The 6,453-nt window shown below is 41.4% G+C and overlaps 1 non-coding gene across 1 annotated transcript; it reads left to right on the top strand.

Moving 5' to 3' along the window:
• The first annotated feature begins 5,180 nt into the window (after positions 1-5,180).
• LOC120292335 lies at positions 5,181-5,287 on the top strand. The gene has a single exon (XR_005550130.1). It is a non-coding gene; the product is annotated as a small nucleolar RNA R71 (small nucleolar RNA).
• The last annotated feature ends 1,166 nt before the right edge of the window (positions 5,288-6,453 follow it).

Below are 6,453 nucleotides of genomic sequence, written 5' to 3'. Positions count from 1 at the left end.
GAAGAATCCATTTGCTCAATAGGACTAGAGCCAAGAACAACAGTAAAAGAGACCCATAAAACCCTAATAAATGGAGAGCATTAATACTTGGAGAAGGCGAGCTTTTCAAGATGCTTTAGTGGAGTTAGAGGGAGGAGGAAGGAGAGAACAACCACCAAGACCAAACTCCAATGCACCAACAATTTCCCCGAATCAGCAAAATCACGATCGAAAGTTCAGAAGAAACAGAGGCTTCGATCGAGAGAGCATCGTACTCCAACGAAGAGATAGCCAAAAGCCTTTAGTGGAGATGGTGAGGGAGGCTGGGGAGAGGATCCATCAAATCTCAGCTCCAATGATCCAGCTAGGCGCGCGGAATCAATCAGCGAGCGAATTGCGTGAACAAGAAACCCGGTCACCCAGCTTGAGAGCATTGTGTGAATAGTAACCCAAGAAGGTCAAAGTCCTGGAACTTCATAATTCTTTATCTCTAGCACAATGAAATCCATCGGGAAGATAAATTTATCCACTTTCACTAAAACATCTTCTACCATGCCTATTGGGTATTTGATAGATTTATTCACCAATTGTAGAGACACAACGGTTGCCTTTACTTCCCCCACACTTAGTTTCACAAATACCAAATAAGGCATCAGGTTTATACTAGCACCAAGATTACATAAAGCTTTATTAAAATAAGCATCACTAATATTGTATGGAATTGTAAAACTCCCTAGATTTTTTCATTTTGAAGAATGGTTGAACATTCCTCATTCAGATTGATGGTCTCATACTCCTTTAACTTCCTCTTGTTACCTAAGATATCTTTCAATAACTTGACACAACTTGGCATTTGAGCTAGAGCATCTACAAAAGGAATGTTAATGTGCAATTGTTTAAGTTAATCTAAAAATTTTGAAAATTACTTGTCTTAATTGTATTTAGCTAGCATCTACCGGAAAGGAATAGGTGGAACATATGACGTTGGAGATGGCTTGCTCTTTAGTAGCTCATCCTTGTCTTCGGTTTTGGTAAAAGATCTGGCCTTTTTTTCTTCTATTACATCCTCATCTTGGTCTTCATTTCCAACTTTTTTTCCACTCCTCAACGTAATGGCCTTTACATTGTCCATGGGATTCCTTTCAGTATTGCTTGACAGTACACCATTTTGTCTCTCATTAATTATTTGAGCTAGTTGCCTCTATGTTTTGAATTGATGCTTCTTGATTGTGGAGTCTTACATCGGTGCTTCTCATGACATTTTGCGTTGTTTGAGCTTGTCTTTCCATGGCTTGGGCTTACTTGTCCACAATTTGCACTAGCTTGGCAATCAAATCCTCCAAATTGGAAATCGGATTCTCCATGGGTGGTGGCGGTGCTCTTGGTCCTTGTTGATTTTGACCTCCTCAAGATAGATTAGGGTGATCCCTCCATCCTAGATTATAAGTGTTGGAGTAAGGATTGTTTTGAGGAACCTTGTTAAAATTTGAAACAAAGCTAGCATGTTTAGAAGAACTAGCATAAGGATTACTTACTTGACAATCAATGCTAATATGATTTCCACCACAAAATTCACAAGATACTCCTTGAGTTTTCATGGAAGCAATCATTGTGGCATCATGGATTTTCTTGCCAATCTTTAGGGATGCTCTAATTCATGTCTTGCATTAAGACTTTGGCCAAGCTTTTGGTGAATAATTATTTAATAGGAAAAGTCTATTTTTTTGGCCATGTGAATTATGGTTTGGAATTTATTAAATTAGGTCACAAATTTTTGTGAATTATAAATTCCAATTAGGTGTTTATAAAATTAAGGTTTAAGGAGGATTATTAGGATGAGTTGTGGGCCAAAATTCTAGCTCAAGACCAGCCCACAAGAAGCCCCACCCTTCGGCCATTTGGGCCTAGCCGCGAAGCCCAAAGGAGGAGGAGCTGTCGGCCAAGCTGGCCTCAAGCCCGGTCGAATGGAGCCCCATTGGGCCGTCGACCAAGGAGGAACCGGCCCATGAGAGGCCCACTCTTTTGCATGAAGATTTTGCCAAGTGTTTCCCCCTTAGTCCAAGTGTCCTTCATGCAAAATCAATGATTGTTCATCATTGAGGAGAGGAAATCTTGAGAGAACCGATTGATGATGAGGGGGGGAAGCGTCGTCGACCGAGAAGGGAGAGAGAGAGAGTTACCAAGAGAGAGAGAAATTGAGAGAGAAAGGGAGAGTGAGCGTGCGGAAGAAGAAGGAAGCTGCCGTGTCCAATCGCCGTGTGTTTGCTGTTTGCTCGGTTTAGAGGCAAGTTGGGATCCTTAATCTGCTCTTGCATGTTGTGTCTAGTATGTGTGCTTGAATGGTGATAGATTTCGGATGTTTAGGGTGTTAAAAGTTGAAGTGTTAAGAGGGCAGTTTGAGACTAGTAAACTGTTCTTGAGGAAACAGTTCGACCTTGAATGTTCTATTGGCTTGCATGTGTTGTTTGAGTTGGATTTTGGCCGTGACTTCCAAAAGAAAGTTGTTAAGGACTTCTTGAAATATAACATACTCAAATTTGGCACAAAACGAATAAGTATAAGTGGGTGAAATCTTTATTTTTCGGAGAGACTAAATCTGGAGATTTCGGTAACTACTTTTGATGAAGGCATGGTCTGTAAGCCTATCTTTTTGTTGAAATTTCACTTCGATTTCTTTACAAAAGATGTAAAGGACATCCTGAGGTTTAACATATCAAACATTTAGAGAAAACTAACAAGAATAGATAGGTGAAATCATGGTTTTTCGGAAGTAGTCAGATCTGGAAATTTCGGTAGTGAAACAGAATCTTTAACCGCCTATATTAAATCACCTAGGACGAATTTGACTTTGATTTCTCATAAAAACCTACCTTAGGATCTTGGTTACAACATATTCGAATTTCATGAATTTTGAAGATCATTTGGGTATTTAATCGAAAATATTTCAAAAATCATGTAATCTGACGCGTTCGGACTTAATCAGTTTCAATACGTGGGTCATATCATTTTGTATGAAGATCTTTCGGCAAAGTGTTCTTCATGAAGTATCTTCCTTTATTTCTTCCCTGAAACATATTCAAATTTCATAATTTTTGAAGTTCATTTGCCTATTTAACTGAAAATGTTTCGAAAACTGTGCAAGTTAAGTGGTTATGATAATGGTGCTGTGATGTTCGGTCTATACCGCATGATATGAGGGTCTTTTGGTGCAGTGTCCTTCATGAAATATCTGCCATTATGTCTTGACTATCACATGTTCGAATTTCATAATTTTTAAAGGTCATTTGGGTATTTAATGGAAATATTTTCTAGAACTGTGCAAGCTGGATTGTGCGAATTTCAAATGCTGTAATTTATGATTTTTCTGTTTTGGATGAGCCCCATGAATTATATTGATTGGGGTGATTGAATCTTGCTAAGCACGTGATGATATTTGGCTTGCATATAGAATCAAATGTTGAATTTGACTTTGTTGCCATTACATCATGTGCCATGTTGATTGTGAGACATAAATTGGTGAATATGAATTATGATGAATGAGGAAACTGCTGGGGGTGAGCCGATATTGCCCTGGGAGTGTCAGGATGCCCGGGATGGGGGGTGCCAGATGCTCGGTTGTATTGTGATACATGCCCGGATGTCCTCGGGAGTTTCGAGATGCCCGGAATGGTTAGGTGCTGGAAGCCTTGGAGGTTTGTGCCTGGGGGATGCCTCGTGATGCTAGTTGGGATACAAGATGCCCGGAATGTGGGGGTGCCGGATGCCCAGTGGTGTGTGCCGGAGGTTTCTCGCGATGCCAGGTTGGGGTGCGAGTGATAAAATGTGGGATGCAATCACTGATTCCAGGAAAGAAAGATGTGGTGATCAAATTGAAAGATAAAAAGTGGAAATTGAATCATGCACGGTATGGTGACATGTATGCATGGCTGTATGATATGATGTATATGAGTGCATGGTTGTATGTGCGCCTATGGCATGATGGTATGCGTACATGAGGCATGGTATATGTGCGGATGATTGATGATGAGTGCATGGTTGTATGTGCACCCATGGCATGATGGTATATGTATGAATGCTTGGTGATGAGTGCATGAGGATGTATGCACATATGGTATGATGACATATGCATGGCTGTAAGGTAAGTTATGCTTGGATGCATGGATGATATGTACTATGCTATGATGTTGTGATTGTATTGTATGATGCATTGAGTAGTTTATGGGATCTTTTACCTGCCAAGTGGCTGTACTCACCCCTTCGGGGACCAACATTTCAGATTAGAAAGATGCCGCTCCCTCCGGTCACGCGGGGCACCTTTTACGGCCTTCCTTCTGACGTGGAGGTCGAGTGTTCAGAGATTGATTGTGTTACCATCCCTGGTCTGACGTTTGTGCGAGTTCGCGTGCTGGTCATGTACGATGTGGGCCTGGCTGGGGGCTTGGTCATTCAAGAGTTTTTGTCGGTCCACGTCTGCCGAGATGGAGTGATTTAGGGGATGTTGCCGCCACCACCACCCGACGCGCCAGGATGGGTGTGATGGCCGCGTGAGGAGTGCAAACTGACTTTTTGAGATAGCCGACACTTGTAGATTGAGGATGACACGTGATCGATAGAGGGGTCGAGATCTCACTTTTTGAGTTATGGCCAAGTTTAGCTAAAAGTCTTGGCTTTTCTTTTGGTTGTACCGACCCGAGAAATCCATCATGGAAATATATAAATAAAAGTGTCTCGGCTTTATCTTTTCTCATGGTGCTTAGTTGGTGTGCATTGCATTATGGTTATTGGAGGGAGGAATGATGAGACTTGTTTATGCTTCCGCTAATAAGTTGCGCTGGGACTGTTTTCAAAAAAAAAAATGCCTATGAACTTCGATGCTTCCACTAAGAGATGTAACTTGTGTTCATTAGGTGGAGCAATAGGTACCTGTGGCGACCTTAGGTGTTTCGGGGTGCCACATACTTAATGCATCAAGTTTTGCATTCAACGCCTTATTGGTGTCAACTTCATGAACTCCATTTGGCTTCCAAGCTTGGTATCTTTAGGTTGGCCATTGGTGGCTATTGCTTGCCATCTCCTCAAGTAGATCGAAAGCTTCTTCGAGTGACTTATTTTGCAAAGTGCTTCTAGCTGCCACATCTAAACTAGCCCAAACGGTGGGATGCACTCCATTATAGAATGTGTGCATTTGCATCCAAACTGGCTGTCCATGATGCCGGCATCTCCTAAACAACTCCTTAAATCTCTCCCATGCTTCATAAAATAGCTCACCATCTATTTGCATAAATGAAGTAATATCATTACTTAGAAAATTTTGAGCCAAGTCTTGCCAAGTGGTAATAGATCCTATAGGAAGAGAAGTCAACAGTCTTAGCTTTGTTAGGAAGAGAAAATAGGAACAATCTTAACTCAAGGGTATCATCAGTAACACCATTGAATTTAATAGTGCCGCAAATTTCAAGAAATGCTTCTAAGTGTAGATTTGGATCATTATTAGGTGATCCATTGAATTGCCCTGCATTTTGAAGCATTTGAATTAAAAATGTCTTGATCTCAAAATTGTTCGCTTGCACCACCGGCGTCCTTATACCTTATTGTGCTTCTTGAATTGTTGGTGTTGCATAATCTTTCATAGTCCTCCTTGGAGGTGCGTCTTCTTGATTATCGGCCATTAAGATGGGGATTGCTCGTCCTTGCTCTCTTTTTCTTCTAAAAAAGGTTTTTTCAATCTCAAGATCAAACTCTTCAAGGTTTCGTTGTTGGCTTTGGGTTATGCGATGCTCCTCCCACCATTTATAGAGAGGTGAGTTTGACCTACAGAAGAAATAAATTAAAAACAAAAGAAAAGCTAGTCTACACCATGAATCGCTCGATATCAGTAGTAATTGGAAAATTATCAAATCAATCCTCGGCAATTGTGGCACCCCTTGACACGGCCCTTGATCCGCTAGGGTCGCCACAGCTTGCTCACCTATCACTTGTCCTAATAACATGTCACTCTGATACCATTTGAATTGTAGTGGGTCCATAAAACGTGGGGGTTCGTACCATCTCAATCGGTCCCAGCGCAGTTCAAATTAATGGAAGCATACTCAACATTTCCCTAACCCGTACAAAACTAAATAATACAATGCAATGCACACCAACTACACCTTTCATATATATATAAAAGCTAATGCCGAACCACTTTTATTTACATAACTAAGATGGATTTCACGACGAGGTACAACAAAAGGCCAAGATTTTAACTAAGCTCGGCTATACTCAAAAGTACCCGACTATACATCAGACATGTACATCAATCCATAAGCTATTGTCGGCCATCCCAAAAGTGTCAACCTCCATCAATCACACGCTCCTATCACACCCAGCCCGGTGGTGGTGGTAGCATCCCCATCATCCTCCCATCTCGACGAACATGGACAGAGAGGAACTCCTGGACTATGGGGCCATCAGGTAGGCCCACATCGTACATAA

Source organism: Eucalyptus grandis, chromosome 3 (assembly GCF_016545825.1).
Source record: "Eucalyptus grandis isolate ANBG69807.140 chromosome 3, ASM1654582v1, whole genome shotgun sequence".
Classification (NCBI taxonomy): domain Eukaryota; kingdom Viridiplantae; phylum Streptophyta; class Magnoliopsida; order Myrtales; family Myrtaceae; genus Eucalyptus; species Eucalyptus grandis.
This window is presented reverse-complemented; position numbering and strand designations above follow the sequence as displayed.